Source organism: Aythya ferina (genome assembly GCF_964211825.1).
Source record: "Aythya ferina genome assembly, chromosome: 19".
Classification (NCBI taxonomy): Eukaryota; Metazoa; Chordata; class Aves; order Anseriformes; family Anatidae; genus Aythya; species Aythya ferina.
This window is the reverse complement of record NC_140309.1, coordinates 3,955,351-3,976,736: the sequence shown is the minus strand read 5'-3', so window position 1 is coordinate 3,976,736 and position 21,386 is coordinate 3,955,351. Positions and strand designations below refer to the sequence as shown.

The 21,386-nt window shown below is 45.9% G+C and overlaps 1 long non-coding RNA gene across 1 annotated transcript in view; it reads left to right on the top strand.

Moving 5' to 3' along the window:
- Positions 1–20,337, top strand: part of LOC311421273 — a 68,322-nt gene extending 47,985 nt beyond the window's left edge. The window contains exons 4-6 of the long non-coding RNA XR_014684779.1: positions 3,064–4,741; positions 17,178–17,283; positions 19,104–20,337. This is a non-coding gene — a long non-coding RNA (uncharacterized lncRNA). The remainder of the gene's footprint in view (positions 1–3,063; positions 4,742–17,177; positions 17,284–19,103) is intronic.
- The last annotated feature ends 1,049 nt before the right edge of the window (positions 20,338–21,386 follow it).

The following is a 21,386-nucleotide window of genomic DNA, read 5'->3' as shown; positions in this document are numbered from 1 at the left end:
TGGATGCTGGGCTAAGAGGAACCTCACGAAGTTCAACAAAGGCAAGTGCCTTTTGTTGGGGTTATTCCTCTTCTGGAATAACCCCAAGCACCTGTACAGGCTGGGGGCTGACCTGCTGGAGAGCAGCTCTGCAGAGAGGGACCTGGGAGTCCTGGTGGACAGCAGGCTGACCGGGAGGCAGTAATGTGCCCTTGTGGCCAAGAAGGCTGAGGGGATGCTGGGCTGCATTCGGAAGAGTGTTGCCAGCAGGCCGAAGGAGGTGATCCTGCCCCTCTGCTCAGCCCTGGTGAGGCCTCACAGAGAGTATTGTGCCCAGGTCTGGGCTCCCCCAGTACCAAAGGGACATGGAGCTGCTGGAGCGAGTCCAGAGGAGGGCTACTGAGATGGCTGGGGACTGGAGCACCTGTCCTACAAAGGGAGGCTGAGAGAGCTGGGCCTGTTCAGCCTGGAGAAGAGATGACTGAGAGGAGACCTCATCAATGTGTACAAATAGGGGAGGGTGTCAAGTGGTTGGAGCCGGTGACAGGACAAGAGGCACGGGCACAAACTGAAGCACAGGAGGTTCCGGCTCAATATGAGGGGACACATCTGTACTGGGAGGGTGACAGAGCACTGGGACCGGCTGCCCAGAGAGGTTGAGTCTCATCTGGAGATATTCAAAACCCACCTGGATGCCATCCTACACAATGTGCTGTGAAGTGACCCTGCTCAGCAGATCTCCAGATGATTTCCTGGGCCCCTTCCACCCTCAGCCATTCTGATGCTGTCACTCTGTGAGTTTAGGCAAACTGCAGCTGTAATGGTCCCTACTCCTCAGTGAGAGGGGCCAGCACCACTGCCCCATATGCTTCTGTGGAAACCGTGCCTTTGGCTGTTCTTTGTTTTTTTTACACTGTTTTACACTGACCTGTTTTATTATCTGATTCTGGCTGAACAGAGCGAGCTTGGAGCATGTGCATTTAACACTGGGGGGAGCACACGCAGAGCTGAATCTTCCCCTAGTGTTCATCAGTCTGGCTCCACTGCCTCCTTGAGTTGTGGGAGCTCCCGTCATTTACATCAGCTGAAAATCTGTTCCAGCAGCTACACTGAAGGCTCTTGAAGGTGTGGTTTCTACTCATGGCTTCCTTTTATTTTTGCTGAGGCAACTCCATGTTCCATAGGATGCTGTTCATGCCTTGGGGAGATACTGAGCAGCAGGCTCTGGTGTGAGCTTAGAGCTCATTTTTTTTTAGACACCATGAGCCATGTGGTAATAATGGCTGGAATTTGCCAAACTGTGCAGCATACCTATGGTGACTGTATTTTGAAACAAGTACAGGGTGAAAGAAAAAGGAATGCAAAGTACTTTAATTTTAAATGCTATTAAAAGTAAACAAACAAACACCACACCTTAATTAAAAGAAGACTATCATTGAATTTCAACCAGCTCTAAAAATTGCTTCTGCAAAACAGCAGGAGGATTTTACCCACAACAAATTATTTTCATCAGAGATGCACAGAAATTTTATCATTTCTAGTTTTTAATAGCTCCACTGATGCAGGTGGTTCATTTAAAAACAGGCCATAACAAAGCTGTTTCAGAGACATTTCTTATAATTTTAATAGTGATTACTGCAAGAAATCACAATTATTAGTCACTTCAACTCTTTGCAGAAATCTGTCTATGTTTTCTGTGGAGATGTTTCAGTATTGTAAACACAATAGTCTCCATGTTGTCAGTTGCAGATCTTGCCTACCAAGGATAATTCTGCCTCGTTTCTATGCTTCCCTTTACATGTGTCTGAAACCAGCCCCTGTGCTGGTATTGATTCCTTCTTCCTACTCCCAGGACTTAACTAAATAAACCAGGTTGGTCTTGACTCCTTGACATCTGTTTCCCCTCTTGCAAGAATAACCACACAGTGGCAAACCGTCTGTGATCAGCCAAGATTTATTGTTTCACTGATTCCTGGAACTGAAAATATTAATGATGTAAAATATTGATCTGAAAAAACAAACCTCAGAGTTGTTCAGTGAGCCTCTCGTTCAGGCACAATGCTGAGATGTCCATCCATTTTCCATATTCATATTTATTGGTAAGTGAAAAATCAGGCATGTCAAGCTTTTCAATTTCTAAAGTGAAGTACTTCTCTCCCTCAGATGCACATGAATAATTCTCATTAACCTTCAAGGGATTAATGCAGTTTCTTGCAAATGGCTGCAATATACAGTATTTAATATTTATGCTTTCCATATGGCTAGTGCTGTCATACATTCTTGTCAAACATGCTGCACAGTTAATGATATTTTAACTAAATGTGGTCCAGAAGACCTGGATGTTTGAGGGACACTTGTGCCCATCTCCATTTTTATTGGTGCTATTTGAACCTCATAACAAAATTCCCAAAGAGATTAAATCAGCTGCCCTACTGAAACGTAATGTTCAGCTGGCCTTAAAGCAAAGCTAAATGAAACGTTGTCAGATGACACACTGAGACCTTGCTATATACTGTGCAGACATCCAAGTGCCTAAAAGATGTAGGATGGAAAATGAAATGGGAAGACTATTCAGGTTGGAAAACAGAATAATAGAGGAGAAAAGTAACTTGATCAAATGCCCAACACATCAGTGCCAGAGACTGGAAAAGAAACAACGATCTGATCTGTGGGAAGTGCAAAAGTGGGAAGATGTCTTTGCACTCATATTGAGTCCATGGGCTAAGGCTGTATCAGTCCGTATTCAGCATATTAGATTAGGCTGAGCATTTTCTTAAGCATTTTCTTTCTTTTTTTTTTTTTTTTTTTTTTTTTTTTTCCAAAATAATTGTTTGATACCCTTTTAAAAAATGTAGACATTGATTTTATATGAACTTGGAACTTTTCAAAATGAACTGGGAAATTCATTGCAGTCTTCACATTTTACGTCTCCCTATAATCTGCTGCATATTCCCACGTGGAGAGACACCTCACTTTGTCTTCTTTCCCTTCTCTTGTCATCTCTTCCCCCAGAAATAAACATATTGAGAATTCCTATTCAATGTCAAGGCAAATGTCAAGATTTTCACTGTCAATTTTGACTAGGTCTGCTCAGGAGCCTTGTGCATCAATTTTTCACTGAGGAAACCAGAGGCAGCTGGGAAGCATTCTCTGGCTACTTTATTTACATGTCCATGTGTTGCTGCAGAAGGAGAGATGGTCACAGACTGCAGGCAGGAAACCTCCTACTCCTGGGATCTCAGCCCAGACACTTCTGCCCGGTTCCCATGGAACAGTTCTGCCCAATAATTCAGTCTGGTAAAGCAATCAAAGTGGAACCCAAATGGCTTGTGATGGTTTCCTACTTGATGGACTAAAAATCCTCTAGCAATAAGAATGGCAGCATTTATTCCAAAATTAAAACCTTGTACTCATGTAAAGGGAATGGACCTGTAAGTCTCCTGCCCCCACAGTCACTGGTAGGGCAGGGCCATGGGTTGCAAGGACGCATTATTACAGTGCAGAGAAGGCTGCCTGCTGCCGCCGAGATAAGTACAGATTGGCACAACAGGATTGTCATTGCACTTGAGGATGTCTCCTGTTCCATAATAATTCAGCCATTCATCTTTCAAGCCTGAAGCAGAAGGATGGTACAAATAGTTGGGAACAGGCAAGAGGGTGAAGAGGTATCCTGAGATGAGATCTACAGAAAAGGCTGAATTTGAGTCAGGGCTGTGGAGCTGTAGTGCTGATACAACTGGATGCTGGTGATCTCTGGCCCACTCAAAGCATCTGGAGTGTTATTTTTTCTTGGTTATAATTATAGACACACTTGTATTTTAGGTCATCCAGTGCCAAGCAGGGTCATCACAGCTCATTAAAGCAAAATTAGCTTCCCCATATTTGCCCTTCTTGCACCAAACAAAAAATCCTGCCTGTAATGGTGCAGTACGTGGCCTGTGAGTGTGCCCATAATTAAAAGGTTGAGCTACTCTTGTAAACAAATTACCATGAACAAAGGGGTTTACAAATGCCGGCTAATTAGTTTGGATTCCCTAAAGCTTTTAGCTGTTTTTTAATTCAATAACACAGTGTAAATTCTCTAGCCTGAAAAGTCTAATAGGAATTGGCAGAAAACTAAATAATTGATATTGTCAGCGATTGCAGCAGCAAGCCCTCGAATGTTATTGTCTGCCAGTAAGCAGGACTGCCGTGATTTCCTGAGAGGATAAAGAACTGGTTTTAATGAATTAACAATATAAATGGTAGACAGCTGGCTTTCAGCAGCGGCTCAGGAGGCAACATTTAAAGTTGAGGCTGTGGACCAACAAAAAAGATAGAGACTTGATGAAAGATGAGCTGCTCACCCCTCCACAAAGGGGGCCAAAATCCCTTTTGCTTTATTCTCCATAGCTGCCCCAGTGAAGTTACCCTGCTTGTTTCCAAGGCTGGAGGGAACAGGAGCCGTCTCTGCACCTGAGGAGATATCAAAACACTGATGGAGAAAGGGAAGGATGCTTCAACCCCACATGAGCTGCAGCTGTTGGATGTGTCAGAGGAGCAGATAGCATCAGGAGCAGAGCTGTGCTAACAAGGATGTCTTGTGTGTGCTCCCCAGCAGGTCCCCAGGCTGGTGCCTTGTTAAGGTCCCATGAGTGCTTCCTGAGGAACCCCAAGCAGCCACACAACACCATGCCATGCTGCTTGCTGAGAAAGGGGTTTGAGAAAGGAAGCTGGGCTGCTGGGATCTGCACATGGCTATGCTGCTTTTCTCATAGTCAAGGTATTTCTACTGTTTTTGTTTTTGTTGTTGTTGTTTTTTTGTTATTTCTTTGTTGGCTTTTGTACTTGTTCTAAAGCACAACGAACTGACTAAAATCCCTGAGAGTGTAACATGGCCACATTTTATGTCTATGTGTGACTTAATCCAAATCACCCACCTATATCTTAACCACACTGGAAACCAGCAATCTGTAGGACTCTTCGCAGGCTACCTTAAGGTGTCCTGCCTCTCCTAGGCTTTCTGAGGCTGCATCCCTTTACAGCCTTGTCAAAGTGCCAAAAAACAGCATTGTGACAACCTCTGTGTCACTTGTGGACTTTTTTTCATGCAAAAGTGAAGTGCTTATGTTTAGGCTCTGAATAAATGAATGCTTGTCTTGGATCAGTTCCTGTGAACAGCAGCTTGCCCGTGTGCCCTCTGTGATCAGCCCCACAATCTCTTTAATCAAGCAATTTCTTGTTTGTCACCAGAGCAGCCTGCCTGTTAAGAGCAGAAGGTATGAGGACCCATTCTCAGTCCACTCCTCTGACCTATCCCCAAAGAAGAGCTCAGAGCACATCAGCTTAGTCTCCACCAAAAGCTTTTGTTTTAAAAGTATCATTTAGTAGCAGCTGGATCTCGACCTTGCTTCTTACTTTGATGCAAAGAAAACTATTGACTCTCAAGGAGGCGAGCTGTTAGCATCTCTTCCAACGAAGGTCAGAGAGATGAAACATGAAGAAAAATCAGCAAACAGTGAGGCCACAGCTCAGCTGAGTTAATGATAAGTGAGCATGTGGCAGGGAGCTGAAGTGGGCTTGGATACGTAGGGCCAAAGCCCACGCTGGTGTAATCTAGTTATGCTTTGTTGAAGGCAGTGACCTGATCCTGTGTACATTGCTGGAGGGTCCAACCTGGAGCAGCTTTGCTGGAGAGCTGGAAGTCCTTGTCATTGCTAGTAACAATGGCAGAAAGAAAAGAGACCTCTTACTGTTTGTTTGTTGAAAATGCATTGGCTTCCACTGGAGAAAGCTAAAATGACTTCAAACAGTGAACTGTAAGGCTGGAATGCATCTCTAGCCAATGTGAAGCACAACAAGAAAGGCCTGCCTATTTATAGAGCATAGTGCACAGCAATGTTGCTCACAGAGCACTTTAACACAAGTAATGAGTTCCACAGTGTTTTAACCACACAAATTGTGGTCCCATCTCATAAATGGTCTGAGACAGGTCTTTCTCTAGCCACTACTGAGACACAGTGGAAAGCTTTCCATCATCATTGATTGGGAGAGGACAGTAACTCTGCATGCCTCTCCTACTCGCCTGCTCTCCTGGATTCACACCTCTAGCAGAGGATTGGGATGAATAGGAAGAGAAGGAGCAAATCCATGTGGGCTGTTTAGTTTGAAGGTCTTGATTCAGTTGGTGATGCACCTCCCTTACCAGCCCTTTTCCCACCAAACCCAAATGAGTGACCAAACTAAGCAGTTCATTTGCTAGCAATATGAGCACTTAAAATGTGTTAGATTCTGCAGAATGCTAAGATGGTGATGTCTTTGGTATTATTTCTTGTTGCTATCACTGCTGCTCTGAAAGATGTGTGGTCTAGGCTAGGTGTTGTTTTCAGTGGTATAATATTTGGCTACCTCTTAGTAGCAATTCGTAACAATTACGTAAAAAATATCTCTGATTGGTGAGTGAACAGGTTCCTTAACTGGAGGTTGTGGATGTTTGTGCTTCTGGTTCACAGTACCTGGAGGAAGGAGGAGTTTGCTGGGATGGACTTGGGTGAGAGTAGCTCATCAGCAAGAAGAGCCAGGAACACTTTGAGGTGCACATGGTTACAGAGCTAGGGCAAGGCTTGGAAATAGGTAGTGCTGAAACCTGAATCTTCCCTGGCTGTCCTCCCTGTGAGCCCCTTATCGCTGCAGCCCACGGGTTTTATGCAGAGCAGAGGCAGTACAGCACCTGGACTGGATTTACGATGGAAGTGGGGCAAGCTGTCATTCAGAATGAAGGCTCAAAAGCTGACATCTGAGGTTCTCTTAATCGGGAAAAAAGTGGCTTCTCAATTAAGAAGCTCAACTTACAGTCAAATAAGGTTTGCACAGAACACTGAGTTTTTGTTAACTGCAGAAGTACAGCTTTGGGGCCTGCTGAATACCCTCTGCTCCCATTGCAAGAATTCTCCACACTTTGCAGACTTGCAGCCTAGTGGAACAACAGTTAAACTGAACTTTATTCATACAGAAAACAAATAAGCCTTTTTTTTTTTTTCCTTAGCAACTTGACAGGCTGCAGATTTATTCACCTTGTCTAGACATACGGGCTTCGGTTCCCTGCTGATGCTCGTGAGCCACCCCAAATGCTGCAGAACATAAATACTTTCTCTGCCATGGGACAGGGGATGTTTGTTTCGAGGTTTTAGTGACCTGAGCTGTTTGCGTTCCTGTTGTAAGATCCCATCCAAATGGTATGATCTGAGAGCAGAAGAATGCAGATCTGATTCAGATTCTGAGCTGATGTAAACTGGAGTAACTCTGCTGTCCTCAGTGGAGATGTGAGCTCTGCAGCTGGGAGTCTGACCAGGTCAGGCCCTGCAATTTTCTCAACTAATTTTGTGGGGTCCTTATAGCCCATCCATCTTGTCTGAAACAGGCACAGCCAGTTCAGAAGGCATTGGAGGCACATCATGGTTTCTCTCAGAAACAGCATTTGAGTATGGCAGAGTGACGACGGATGGCGTAAGCAAGAGCATGGTTTAATGCTCCTGGGGAACTAAATCTTGTCTGATGGAGTCTGGCACTTCTGCTGCGGACAAATGCTTTCATTTTTATCCTCCTTTATTTATACTGCTGTAAAGTTCAGAGCTTTTCCTGGCCAGAATTTAGGTTTTGTACGTGTAGTTGTTTTTATAGGGAGTGAACTGATTCATCCAGAATGGAAACACTCAACCTCTGGGGCTAAACTGCCCTCCATTCCCTACGTGCAAGCTTCCCTTACACTCTGCTGATCAGCATGGGTGGATTAACAGATGCTCCAGGCTAGAGCTCCACATGATAGGCAGGCTGCAGATTCCCCAAAGACCTAGCTATATTGCTAGGTGACCATAACTAATACTCTTGTTCTTGCAATAGGTCTCACAGGGGAAAGCATGGCACAGGAGGTCTGGACGTCAGAGAAAACAGCAGCACTGCACTGTCAGCCTGTTCCCTTGGTTTTAGATTGCAGCTAGAGATATCTTAATGGGTTTGCTTGAATGTATTAACAAGGCAGGATATTCTTTCTGCTTGCTTTTATGGAGACTGTAAAAGAGAGCACACAAATGGTGAGTCTACAGGCAAGCATACAAAATGTTTAGACTAAGCTGGATAGGCTATAACATCCATTTGATGCCCCCGAAGAATAATGTTCACTTGCATGGCAGTGACATTTAGAGGGTCTCACCGTCATTTATTTGGTATACGCACATCTGTCCAGTGTGTCCGACTCTGTCCAGGCTCTGGTTCGCTGAGCTGACAGTCGTACTGCTGAACAGATAAAGCACTATGCTCCCCGTTTTTGCAGGAGGGGAATTGGAGTTCAAAGATACTTAATTTCCTGCCCAAGGTTATACGGAAAGATAGTCTCAGGACCAGAACTGAACACAGGCCTTGGATTCCCAAAGCTGTGCTTTAAAGAGAATGGACATATGGTTAAAATGGTAGACATAATAATAATCAGGCTGGACGCAGCCTCCCGGGTCTTAGGTGGTGCTGAGCAGAATCCGAGAAGTGCCTGGGAGAGCGGAGGAGACCTGGGAGACCCAGGTGAGATCTGTGCTGAGCCCAGCAGCCAGCTCGGTAGTTCTTGCACCGTCATCCTGGGGATTTTCCTGAGAAAATACAGCACGAATCTGCCCGGCCCTAACCAATCCTTCCAGCAGCGCTCCTTCTGCTCCCGAGATTATATTACTTTTATGGGTGCCCTGGTGTGCTTTCAGCTAGGAAAGACAGCATGCTGCTCACAACTAAAATGTCTCTTCAGGCACCCTATTAACATTTTGGTGTATTGGGTTGCAAGCAAAATACTGCTGCCGCAGTGAGCCTGCGACCGAAAATCGCCCACCCAGGCACAGGAAGGAGGTTCGGAAATGGTTTGCGTTTTGGGGAGACTCCACCTCTAGGTAGCTTTTAAAATAGCAGCGCTCTGCTCAGCCTGGAGGAGCAAGGGCTGGCATCTCCCCATGCTGGGATCCCCTCCTACCTGGTCTGGCTGCCCCATTCCTTCCTCTCACAGCCACCGGCAGCTGGGTTGATAGGAAAGCATCTGAAGGGAGTTCTTAGTTTTGTTGCATGCTGTCTGGAGAGGGAATATCTGCTAGCTGGCAAGGACGTGGTGGGATTTGATGTGCAGCATGGGAGAGACCCTCTGGCCTCCTCCATGACCTGCTGGGTCCTTCCGCTTGGAGAAGGGGAACTGGTGAGGGGGATGCACAGGGCAGGTGTGAGGTGGCAGAACAAAAAGGATCAGGGAGAGATAATGGGGGATAACCAGGTATGTAATCTTACATAGAAATGTGTGCATCAGGTGTGGGGTGAGGGGCAAGGAAGGCTGCAAGAAGCTCCGTAGGCCAGAGCTGCTATCTTCTGACTGCTCCAAATCCATGTGGCTGGTTCCCCCATATGTCCTGAGCAGTGACGTGTTGTTCCAGGAGATGCCTCAGATCACTTTCTTATAGCCTTTCTTTTGGCCCAAGTGAAATGTGCATGGAGGAGCAAGAGACCTTTGTCTTCAGGAGCCTCCCTTAAGCCTCGTTCATGCCAGCTGTATGGATTTATCAATTATTGGCTAAGCTAAGTTACCTTTCTTTCAAGAAGCCATTTCTGAAACATCCTCTTGTGTGATGTGGTCTGGAGGTTTGTTGTTAGATTTTGCTCTGAAGGCATTGGGGGTTTGGGTGGTTCTTTCTTTTGAGACATGGCTTTCCTGCTCACCCAAGAGCTTAGAGGCAAATGAAGGCTTCCAAATCAAAATGCACTTTCAGTAGTAGCTGCAAGCAAAAGGAGAGTTTTGCCTATAGATAGAGTCTAGATGAAGACTGAATTTGATGGCTAAATTTGCATAAGGAATTTAAGGGAAACTAATATATTTTTTTCTATAAACACTTTTTTTGAGGAGCTAAAGATTTACATCATTCTTTAGAATGAACACTGTTATACTTTCAGTTTATGTTTCCTCCAGAATATCAAAAGAAAGGCATGAGGGTTTTTCTTTTATGTTTGTTTGAGAGTCAGAGGGCAAACCCCATTGCTAATATGGAAGAGGGCCCTGTTGGCTTTGAATTTGTTCTGGTGCCTCAGCAGGCAGAAAGTGGGAGCCCGACATTATTGCAGGTTGTGGTAATTCATCCTTGTAGCTCTGAAGGTGACTGTGTCAGCAGAGATTGTGGCTATCATGAATATGCATAGCAATAGATGATATCTGTTCCAAGTAGCTAATAGTCAAGGTCAAGATGTCAGCTATGTAAAATAAATAAAATTAAATTAAAAACCGTTTTAAAGGACCAGAAAAGCACCTTGCTCCTGTTCTTGCCAAAGGAGGCACAGAGAAGATCACTGTGTTCATTTGGCCTTACGTGTGGGGTGCTGGGGAGCCATGGCGAGGAGCCTTCACTAACGGGGACTTCCCATGGTGCAAGTGCAGGCAGCCCCCTTGCTGTGCAGTGAGGTTCCTGAAGGGCAGCGTGGAGCCTGCCTGGCATTTGGACCTGGAAGGGAACGGAGCGATGAGGAATGCTGCTGGTGGGATCTGGCAGCCCCCTGGGAAGGCTGGCATCAACTCTGTGTGCAGGGAATGAAGTAAAGAGCCTCCAGGGTGCGGGCTGCCAACCACAGAGCAACCAACTCAATTCTCTGCCACAGAAAAAACACATTTCCTGTCCCATTACCAGAAAATTTGGGCTAAAGAGGCCATAGCTCTATGGGAAAAACCTTTAATATTGAGAAGTTGAAAGCATGGAGAATTCCTCTGGAAATCTAATGTGGGGCGAATTCCCATAATGATATGCAGTTATTTTTGCAAGGAAGTAGGCTGATTGGTTTTTTTCCTGCTGATTTTCCAAGGGACTGCGCCTCTGTTCTGGAGAACTATTGTATCTCCCAGTGAGCTTTATCTGAAAGGACATGAGAAACACTCATAATGAGAATTAATAAGTTTCTGCTGATTAGTAAGAGATACTCAGTACTTGTTGAACACAGTGGAACTAGTAACAAGTTAATCCATCAAATCTGAGGTGAGCACCACTAGCTGACTCTTCCAGATGGGGACACAGGAAGATTAAGAATAATTTGCCGAAGGCCGTGGAACAAGACAGGAGCAGAGCAAGGATTTTCATGTAGGAGGCAGAGGATCCTCAAAATATTTCCACTTGCTGTAAAACAGGAGTAATTCACGGCTAGTTATGACAGATCTGCAGTGGTGCAGAGACACAGATGAGAGCCATCATCACAGTTCTGGCTTGGGAGCTGTTGTTTGAGCTGTAGCATGCCATGATTTAGGGACTGTCATTTGGGCATTTAAGTGCAGCTCCCAGGTCTGTGCTGTGTCGTGGCTGACAGCAGGATGGTGCTGGGCCATCTTGTCCTCTGGGCAGGCCCTGCTGCCATCACACCCCAGCTCACTGAGCTGTTCCTTTGTCACGTCTCGGGGCTCTCGGTCCGGTGTCAGTATGCAACTCACAGCATTAGCAGGCTGACCGAGGCCCTCAGGTGTGTGTGTCTTTCATAGGTATTTCAGAGCTCCTCTGCAACTGATTTCCAAGGGTGTTAGGTGCTCAAGTGCCTATTGAGAACATGAGGCTATGTCTCTTTTTTCCTCATATGTGAAATGGAAGTAAGAGCACTTCATCACACTCCTGTGTGCAGGCTGCATTAAAGACATCAAATGCTACAGGAATAAAGGGCAATAAATAACAACTTTGGCTTTTTGTTATGACACCAGCAGGGACCAGCAGCAGCAACTGGCTCTGTGTTTCAGATGTCCCCTGGGGTCAGGGTTTCTGGCTTACTTCCAGTTTTTAACAATTATTTGGTCAGTTTTACCTCTCTGGCCTTTTGTGTGTTTGATGGGAAACACAGAGGACTCCTGCTCTCCTTTTGATGTGAGCGTGTGGGTAAGCTGTGTTTGATCAATGCAGCATCGCTGAGCACACACTTCTGCCCTTTTAAACCAAATCCAAAAACTTGTGTTACTCCACACTGTTATTGTGCTCACGTATTGTCTAAGTGAGGAACAGAAGTAAAGCTTTTCAGTTCTTGTATTTACTCTTTCTTGGTGAAGAATAGCAGGCGTCCTTTGACTGTGCATGGTTTGAGGCAGCCTCAGACTGGATATGCAGCCAGGAATCACAAAGTGCATGCAAAACAATTTTAATACAATGACATGATAAAATAAAATGGCTAGTTAGAGGGCAAACCACATCAACAAATACAGGTGGAGTCAGAACAGTCCCCCTGTTGTTGGAAAGTTTTGGTTTCCTTGCAGAGGAGATGTAAATGCTCCTACTCGTGTTACAGTAAGACCCAGAACAATTGCCTGTTGTGCTAGGAGTGTGTGCAGACAGCCAGGGGAATTCCTGCCTGTAACCACAGCAAAGGGAAAAACCCCGGGCATGGGGCTTCAGCTGGGAAGACTGGTCCCTGTGTGTTTCTGAGGAAGCTCTGGCACTGTGCTGGGACTGCCTGACCCGCCAGCATTGCAACGAGGGAGCACGGAAAAGCATCTCACAAGAAAAGGATCACAAAACCATCTCTGTCCCCTGGCAAATCTGCTCTGGACACCCACTTTATATCACAGGGATGAAAATTTCCAAAAATGGAAGATAGCAGAATGGGTAGAAAGGAGGAAAAAAAAAAAACACATTACTGTCAAAGCAGAGCTGGTATTTGCATTTGCAATTTAGTCTCACAACTGGCTCTTGGAGGTAATGGGTTACCTGAATCAAAACCCTATTGAGGACAGAAATTGTTTTTAATTATAGTGCAGAGTGGACTGAATGGCTTGAAGGAAGTGCCCTTTTACTTCTTGTCTGCTGGAAGCAAAGCAGAATTCCGGGTGGCATCTCTATAAATATTGTGGTTTGCAGTAATGACATGAAGCTGTTAGGAGGTTTCTTCCATTCAAGAGCAGCAGCTATCGGTCTCCATTTGGCACTGCCTCACCTGCAGCTCTCAACTCACTTCACCCCCTCCCTGCCTGCTTGCTTTCCTCTGGGGGAGATTCTTCATGACACTCGAAATAGCTGAATGGTATTTAACACCTATGCAAGGTGTGCTAAGGAGATGCAGGACCAAGAAAAAGGAATCGCTGAGAGCCAGAAAACGAACCAGGTTTAGTACCAGTGGTAAAGGTTGTGACCCTTTGAAGATGTTCATAAGTTGGAATGCTGAAAATGTCCATTTTCTGAGCAAGGAAACGAATGTTTCATCACCAGTGGAGCAAGGATCTTCAGGTCCTTACAGGAGATGTTCCAGCTTTCTGGGAAGATCTACTCCCTTATTGAGGGATTCCTCTTTTGGCTGTGGGAATGCAGACACAGCCAGCCCGGATCCCAAGGGCGATGTGTTGGTCAGTGGTCACCAGTGCCAAAACCACACAAGCTGAACTCAGCATGACCACACAGTCCTGTTCAGCAAGACTTGAAAAGCAGCATGGAGTCAGAGGAAGTACATCTTGTTACAGGAGTCGTCCTTCCTAGCCAGGCTGTGGCAGATGATCAGTTCCTACTGTTTTTTCTCCCCTAGACCAGGCAGATGTGGAGAGGACTACCATGTCCAACTTCCCCCCCTCTCCTGGGGGTTGACCAGCGGGCAGCATTGCTGTTGCCTGAAGACTTGGTGCCATTTGAGGTGTCCTGCCTGGCTCCAAGCTATTACTTCCGAGGATGCAGGTCTCTCTAGGATATGTCACATCCATCAAGTCCTTGCACGTGGCTGGGACCTTGGCAGTGTCAGAACTGAGACTAGATGTGTTCTTCAGGATCTCACAGCCCTGCCTTTGTATAGTAAATCATTTCCACCCACACCTTGTCAGTTCCAATGATTTTGTGACCCCACTGTGCTTGTACTGTGGAGGTCTACCTGAAACCTTTGCTGACTAAATGCTTAGAAGACGAATCTGCAGTCTGAGCACATGGAGGTGTTTGGGAGAGTCAGGTTTTCTCTGCCACCAAAGACAAGAGGAACCTAGGAGAAGGATTGGGGTCCTGGCACAGGGATGTAGAAGCTGCTCTCCTGGAATAACGACGGGAAGGAGTTCACTCCATGTGCAGCATCAGAGTATTTTGTGTTCTTTCATAACTATGTGCAGCAAATGAAACATTTCATCAAGTTATTTTAATCCATTAGCAATGGATTTCAGGAAAACACCAGTAATGTATGTAACGTGCACCCAGGAGAAACAACAAATGGTTGGTTAGAGAATTTAGATTTTAATTAAGTAGATAACGTATGCTTGCATTTAGTCTTATAAATGAAAATGTATTCACTGTAGAGTAGCTGGGTTCTATTAGGTCTCCCTGAACATAAAGAGAAGGGTTGATTATTACTGATTACTGAACTATTAGAGGGTTGTGCCTTGAGCTGCTTGATTGTAGCTCTGTTTGCTTCTGTTGCTAAAAGGGCTCTTGTCTGCTACCCAGATGTGTGTGAAATAGGCAGCGTTTGGACTCAATTTGAAAATTAATTCTAGGTTACAAACCTCAGCAAATGATACAAATAATAGTGCTGGTTACTTCTCTCTGGTCATAACAGCAGGTTTTCATGGCTCGTGGAGGCTTGTAGCAGGGATGCAGCACATCACTCCCACTCCCAAGAGGCCAAGGTGAATATGCTGCTAAAAGGAGGGGTCACTGCAAGAAAAGAGCTCTTGGAAGTGAAAAGCAGACTCGGAGTTCTCCCAGGGTATTCCTGTGCTCTGTGATGTCTCCTTTGCATGGCAACATCAAAAGATTACAAGCTATGCAATACATCTATAGAACTGCTTTATCTCTGGATGCCTTGTGAATGTTAATTTGATAAGCCCAGCAACGTCTTAGGAGGTATCCAAACATTACAGTGATTTAGCAGTAGGGAGACTGAGGCACAGGGTTGTTAAGTGATTTACCTTTGAAGAAAGCTATGGGAGATCCCATCATAGGATGCAAATCTCCCGCCTCCAGCCACCAGCTCTGCCTCTTTAGTGTGCTATTAATCCATGCCCTTGTATGCACCAGCATGCAACCAAATGTTGTTCTTCTCTCTATTTCCGAGGCCAGTGATGATGCATTAAGTAAAATGCAAGATTTTGGGAGCTACCGTGATACACAGGGCCCAGGTTTCAGAGCTGCCCTGGCCACTTTTCTTAAATAAAATAGATCTTATTTTTCTAGTTCAGTGTAGTTTAGCCAGACTACAACTTCTAGACCAAAGCTATCTGTTTACATGCACGTTGTTATCCCTTCCTGAGCTCTTCTCATTTATCCTCATCATCTCAAATGGCATTCAGAGTTCTGCCTTTGCCATACTTCTCCAACCGCCCAAGGGGCATCTCAGTTCCTGCCATCACCTTGAAGGATGCAGTTACCCCAGAAAATGTGTTACCGAAACTGTTATCTCAAGCAACAAACCACACATGTTCAGAGAGATTCGTCTTCCAAAGAAAGCTTGTTCAAGTTCTGTTTGATGGCAAAACCTGAAGGAACTGACCATGGAAAAGTGGAAATAGTCCAAGACTTCTTGTGTCTGTGGTTCTGGCACTGTCTGAATATCCAGAGGAATGACTTCTTAACAATTTCCATTAACGAAGGGCAAACTTCTTAAACTACTTCCATTTTTTGATGGAACTCCGTTAACTTAGCTATGTTTCAGTGAATTTACTCTGTGGAGATTAATGATGTATTTGGAGCTCCAGCTATTTATAAGGGACTTAAAGAGCTCCGTCTGCTCACTTGCTCTGTAACAGGCTTACTGGGTGCGTGAAGCGTTGACACCCCACCTCTCGGTGAGGATCGAGGCTGCAGTCAACAGAGCTGTGTGGCTTCTTGGCATCTCCAAAACTGGGGATATTCACTGCTGGGTGTGTATATGGGGCTGAGTAAATCTAGTCCGATGGATGTTCAGTAGACATTTGCATCCTGTGATGATGACTTCTCAGGAAAATGAGTACATGTAATGAGCTCTGGAGAGGATTTCTGCCTTCTCTTGTCTGTTCTTGCAGAGTATGTAGGTAAGAGCACAGCTGACCTCTGAGCTCTTCATTCAGCGCGTTTCACCTTCTCTTGCATTTGTGCTTCCTGGAAGGGAAAAAAAGTGAAAGATTTGGGGGAATTTTTGCCTTTGTGTATTTAGGACGGTGGGGGGAGCGACTGAAATTGTTAAAAGGCTGATAGTCTTGTGAGGGGCGGCCTTTCACAAGGGAAAGGAAAACATTGTGCAGGACAAAGGCAGCGGCTGAGCCTCTAGCTGAGCGGAGAACAAAGCCTCCGCTCCTGTTACGGCGTGGCTGCGCCAGGCACCATCCCTTAATAAAGTGATATAATGCCTGGCACGGACAAAAACCCAGTGGAGTGCCCGCAGTCCCTCCCGAAGGCAGCGGTGCTGTGGCTGCATTGTCCGTGAGGAGCAGGCTGTCGGGTGCTGGCAGGCCGGGCCTTCTGCAGCGAGGTGCCTCAGTAATAACCCACGTGCTAGCTTGCAGCCATTCACCGTGATGATAATGGGGTGTATTATTCAGGCTTTTTAGCTTCTTGTAACAATGAAACCTTCCTCCTACCCTTCTCTTTCCTTCAATGCTGGCCCGTGTGTCCAATCCACTTAAATAAGCCAGGAAAGTAACCATTAATGTCAAAGTTCTGTAATTAAATGCTAACTGACTCACCGCTCACTCTTGGAACGTTGTACTGTAATTTTTAAAGAATATCCAAGTTGACATTAGACTTTTTAAACAGATTAATTAGTCACATTTCATTTTAAGTGGTGCTGACTTAATAGGTACTGCCAATATACAGTATGTATTTACTTAAAGCCATTATAACATAATATTTACAGGATACTTAACGTGTATTAATTACTGTATAATGAACCTCGTGACTACAATATCACCATTCTTGCGTGGCTGTAAAAGTTTTATCTTGTGAGGGGGGAGGGAAATTAAAATAAATTGCATGCACATTGAATACTTATTTTTAATAGGAAACGTGCAAATTATAAGAAAATGTAAAACAGGGGCCCCAGTAAATCACAAACAGCTAACAAATGCTCTGAGACATGCTATAATGTTTTTATGAGCGTGTTTTACAACCCATTCATTACGCTGTCTGTCCTTCTGAAAGCTGGTTATTAGGCTGACTGTGCAAAGTAACATGTGCATATCTGTGCAACTAGCCATGAAATCACAACTAAGTTGATCACTTTTATTTTCCCTTTTTGTCCTGGACGAGGTCCTGAAATCCTTGCCCCAGTACGGCGGCTCCACGACGCGTGGCAGCGCGGTTTGTGCCTTGCAGCAGAGGTGGTGCCAGGGAGCAGCGTGGAGCTGGTGCAGAGGTATGTGCTCCTGTAGACCTCATATGCCTGGCTCCGTCTTTTCTCCCTGGGGACAAAAAATGGTGTGGCTGGTGCAGACAGGGCTGAACGGTAGCCTCAGGTGCTCCTCAGATCTCCTGTGCCTGTGTTTCGGTGCAATCCACCCTGGGAGCTGCTGCAGCTGAAGGGTGCTGCAGCAGAGGGGATGGGAGCCTGCGAGGTGGCTCAGCGTGGCAGGAGTGTCCACATGGGACCTGCCTGCTGGAAATGACGATAATATCATTGCTCAAGGCAAGGGGTCACTTGAGTTTGTCAGCTGAGAGGGAATATTTGCTCTGCGCTGCATGTCAGCCGTCTGGGGGATGGCTGCAGGTTGGGCTGTCTGTCAGGGAGAGGTTAAAGGTGTGCTTAAACTTGGATGCTGGAGGAAATAAATGCTCAAGGACCTCTCTGACTGCTCCTTTTTCATTATGTGTCTGATGTGCAAAATAATGGAAGCAGATAACCCTAGAGACCCTGCTGTCGACCCCGCAGACTCTTGTAAAGTGAGCACACAACACGCCGTAATAGGCACAAAGGGAAAAGCACAGGCGTTTGACAGCCAAGTAACGCTGGCGTTCTGTAATTTCCCTTCCACTGCGACATTACAAACAGCTTCATATTCAAATGGCTGCCTGTCTATGATTGTCCAATTATTCACTGCATTCTTTCTTTGATGGCACAGATGTTCTCAATTTCTTGTAGTAGTTTTTTCATCTAAAAAGTCGTTCCGCCTCAGAAATGCAAAATTCTCCACAGTTCACCAGGTTCTCTGATGGGTTTGCATAATTGGTCCTCAATTTGCCTATATTGTTTTGTAATAGAAAGCCTATGTTTAATTTCATTTTTGTAAACCTGTAGAAAGAGCAGAACATTCTGCCATTTAAGTCATTCTCCTCATTAGGATCCGAGCGGGTTGCGAACATTTAGGCTTGATTATAAGGCACAGATTGTGCTGAAAGGAACACATGCTTTCCTCTTCCATTGTTTTAAACACATTATGAGGCTGATCCAGCAAGATGTTAAACACGCTTGGCTCTCTTTGTACCTTTGTAAGAGGTGCTTAGCTCCTGGCAGGGCTAAGCTGGTAGTTTCCAGGTGTGCTGGCATGCCAGGGACGGCAGCCCAGGTCCATTGCAAGGAGGAATTGTTCAAATCATGGACGTGGGTGGCTGTATAATTTAATTGCTTGGGAAGGAACATTTTGATCATTTCTGAGTGATGGCTGGGAGGTTTTCAAGATGGGGGTGTCACACTTCCCCAGTGGCTCAGTTTCCTTTTCTGTAATGGATGTCATCATAAACACACCTGCGTGGATAAACTGTTTATCAGCATTTGTGAAAGAACTTGAACTTCTCCAAAGGGAGAGATTCATTTATATGTTGTTCAAAGATGGCATGGCAAGGTAGAGGTGTGTGATACAAATGTCAGAAGTGCTACAGAACTGAGAAAGGTGTTTCTAAAACTTCCTGGGAACAACAGCAGGAAAACCCTAGCAAAACCTTGTGCTGAACACAGCTAATGGGGAGCTCTGGGGGTGAATCTTAGCAAATCAAATCCTGGGAAATAAAAACGAAAATTGTAAAAGATTAGAGACTTGCCAGGATAATTCAAAAGAGATAAAGGGATGACCCAGGGAATTACAGCTTCACAGCAATCCTACGTAAAAGGATTAGTTTAGGGCCCCAGCAGCCAAGACGAGAGGACCAGCAGCAAAGTTGTGCTGATTGCCCCAGCACTAGGTATTGTGGCACCCTTCACTGTCACACAGAAATACCCTAAGATTTGTTTTGTCCCCCTAGGCATTTAGTGCAGAGCCATAAAAGGTTATTGCAACAGCTACTGATGCCTCCCTTGCGTGCCCAGGAACGCAGAAGCGATGTGGAAGGCACCAGCACAGGATACTGGTGTGGCCGTGCTGCATGCTGCTCAGCCAGGTTGCCCTAATTCTCTTAAGATGCCCGTTGCAGTATCCCAAAACAGCTTTAGAGAGGCTTCAGCTTCCTGCAGATGCTGAAGAAAATGTCAAGTGTGGTGCTCCCATTGCACGGTGAAGGTGGGACCTGGCAAAGCCTGAGCAAAACCTATCACCATTTAATGCTGGCAGAAAAGCAGCCAGCCTTACCCTGTAAGGGCTAGTTCGGAGCATGCTGTGACACCAGCAGTGGGGACAGGTCTGTCCCAGTCTGGGAAGGGATCAGTCCCTTCTGGTGGGCAGTGCATGGGTGCTGGAGGGAGGCATCCTGCACCCGCTGCTGCCAGCACGTGTTCCTGAGCCAGGAGGGGCCGACTCCTACCCCTGATGTGCTGGGTGCAAATGAAACCCCAGGACTGCTTACCCGAAGGGAACCGGCTCTCTGGCATAGCAGACCTGGAAGAAAGCAGAGGAGGACCTCAGCGACATGAAATACCAAGGCTTGGGAGGTCTGTACATTTGTCTCCATCCTTGTTCCCTGTATCAGATAAACTGATGCCTCCGAAACACCCCCTGTGCTATCCATCTTAGAAGGCAGTCATGAATAGATTTACCCAGCTACATGCATGTTCTCTGAGAAGATAACAACTGCCTCCCTCAGCCATACATCAAATGGCTGTGTTCTGGGATGGGAAGGCGCAGGCACTACCCAAATCTCTACATCAAAGCCCAGCAGATTTCCCCCTCGGCACTGGGATTTCCAGTCAAAGTTGCAGCGAACTGACAGTTGCTTTGTGTTAGATCTCAGGTGCACTGCCCAGACACAGAGCCAAAAAGCAGGCAAGCTGTCTTGTGGGTCAGGAGGATGAGTTGGTTCGCTGACAGCACGCGCTTCCTCTCACGCTATTATCGATATCAAAGCCCCATACTTCTTTTGTGTTAGTTTAAAAATGAAGGGCGATGCTGCTGCTTTGTTTCACTTTCTTCTACCTTTAAATAAAAAATTTCTTTTCCAAACCCATCTGCTCTTTGGAGAAGAAATTGGATATTTTCCAGTCCCTAGCACAACGGATAGTTTTGTAGACCAGCTCATAGATATTCCAGCTTTGTCATTGCAAAATGCTGGTTTGGGATCGGTTTTCCCCAGCACAGCCCCCTTCTGAGCTTGCAGAGAGCTGGAAAGAGCAGGGAATGCAAGTCTGTATTTCAGGGCTGAGAGGCAGTCTCACAAGGCAAAAGTGAGTCCCTGGCCCATGAACCCATGGAGAAATTGGTGGTAATGTTAGAAGGCAGGTCCCCAGAAGGCACCATCCCTAGAGGGCAGGTGGGATATTTTGGCTATCACAACAGCTTCTTTCTCCTCACTGAAAGCTTATCACCCCATGATGGGAAGTGTGGAGTGTGAGCCTCCTATCTCTGACAGCAGCCTCCTATCTCTGAGCAGCTTGGCCAGGGCGAGCTTGGCAGAGCTGGGCTGTGGCTCTGTGGCTTCATCCCTTTCCCTCTGCAGCATCGTCCCCTTCCCGTGGCCGGGGCCCTGCTCCACCTCCAGCCCCAGGGCAGCAGTCCCTGTCCAGGGCCCAGGCCCCTCTCTGCTGATGTTTCTGCTGGGACAAGGAGCGGCAGGAGCAGGGCTGGAGGGAGCCTCTTGCCCCATGACCTGTCTGCTCATAGCTGGTGGAGCTCAGCAGCCCCTGCCTCGCTCAGCTAGCAGGGGCTTGTTAGCCAAATGTGACAGCTTAAGGTTTCCTTGCGAGCTGTGATGCCAATATCAAGGCAGGTTGGAGACTGGGTTACAGTTACAGTCGTTTCCACTCAGCGTTCATGTCCCCAAGGGTAGAAAGATGATGGCAATTTTCCATCTGATGATGATCTTCAGCACCAGTCTCCAAAATGCCAACTGTAATTAAAATTTGTATTTATTTTCAAGGGTAATATTCCTTATTCTCTTGTTGACAATTGCTGCTTCGAGCTCCTAGGCTTAACTAAATGGGAGCAGTTTGTCTTTAAATGGCAAGTTTCCTCTTTCCCAAGTCACTGATCTGTGGCTACACTTAGGAATGGTGCAGTTTTTAATTGCACGATCCTTTTTATTTATTTATTTATTTATTTTATCCAGTGTTTTTCTAGGCCCCTTCAAAAACCAGCATTTACTAAAAATTCTGAGAGC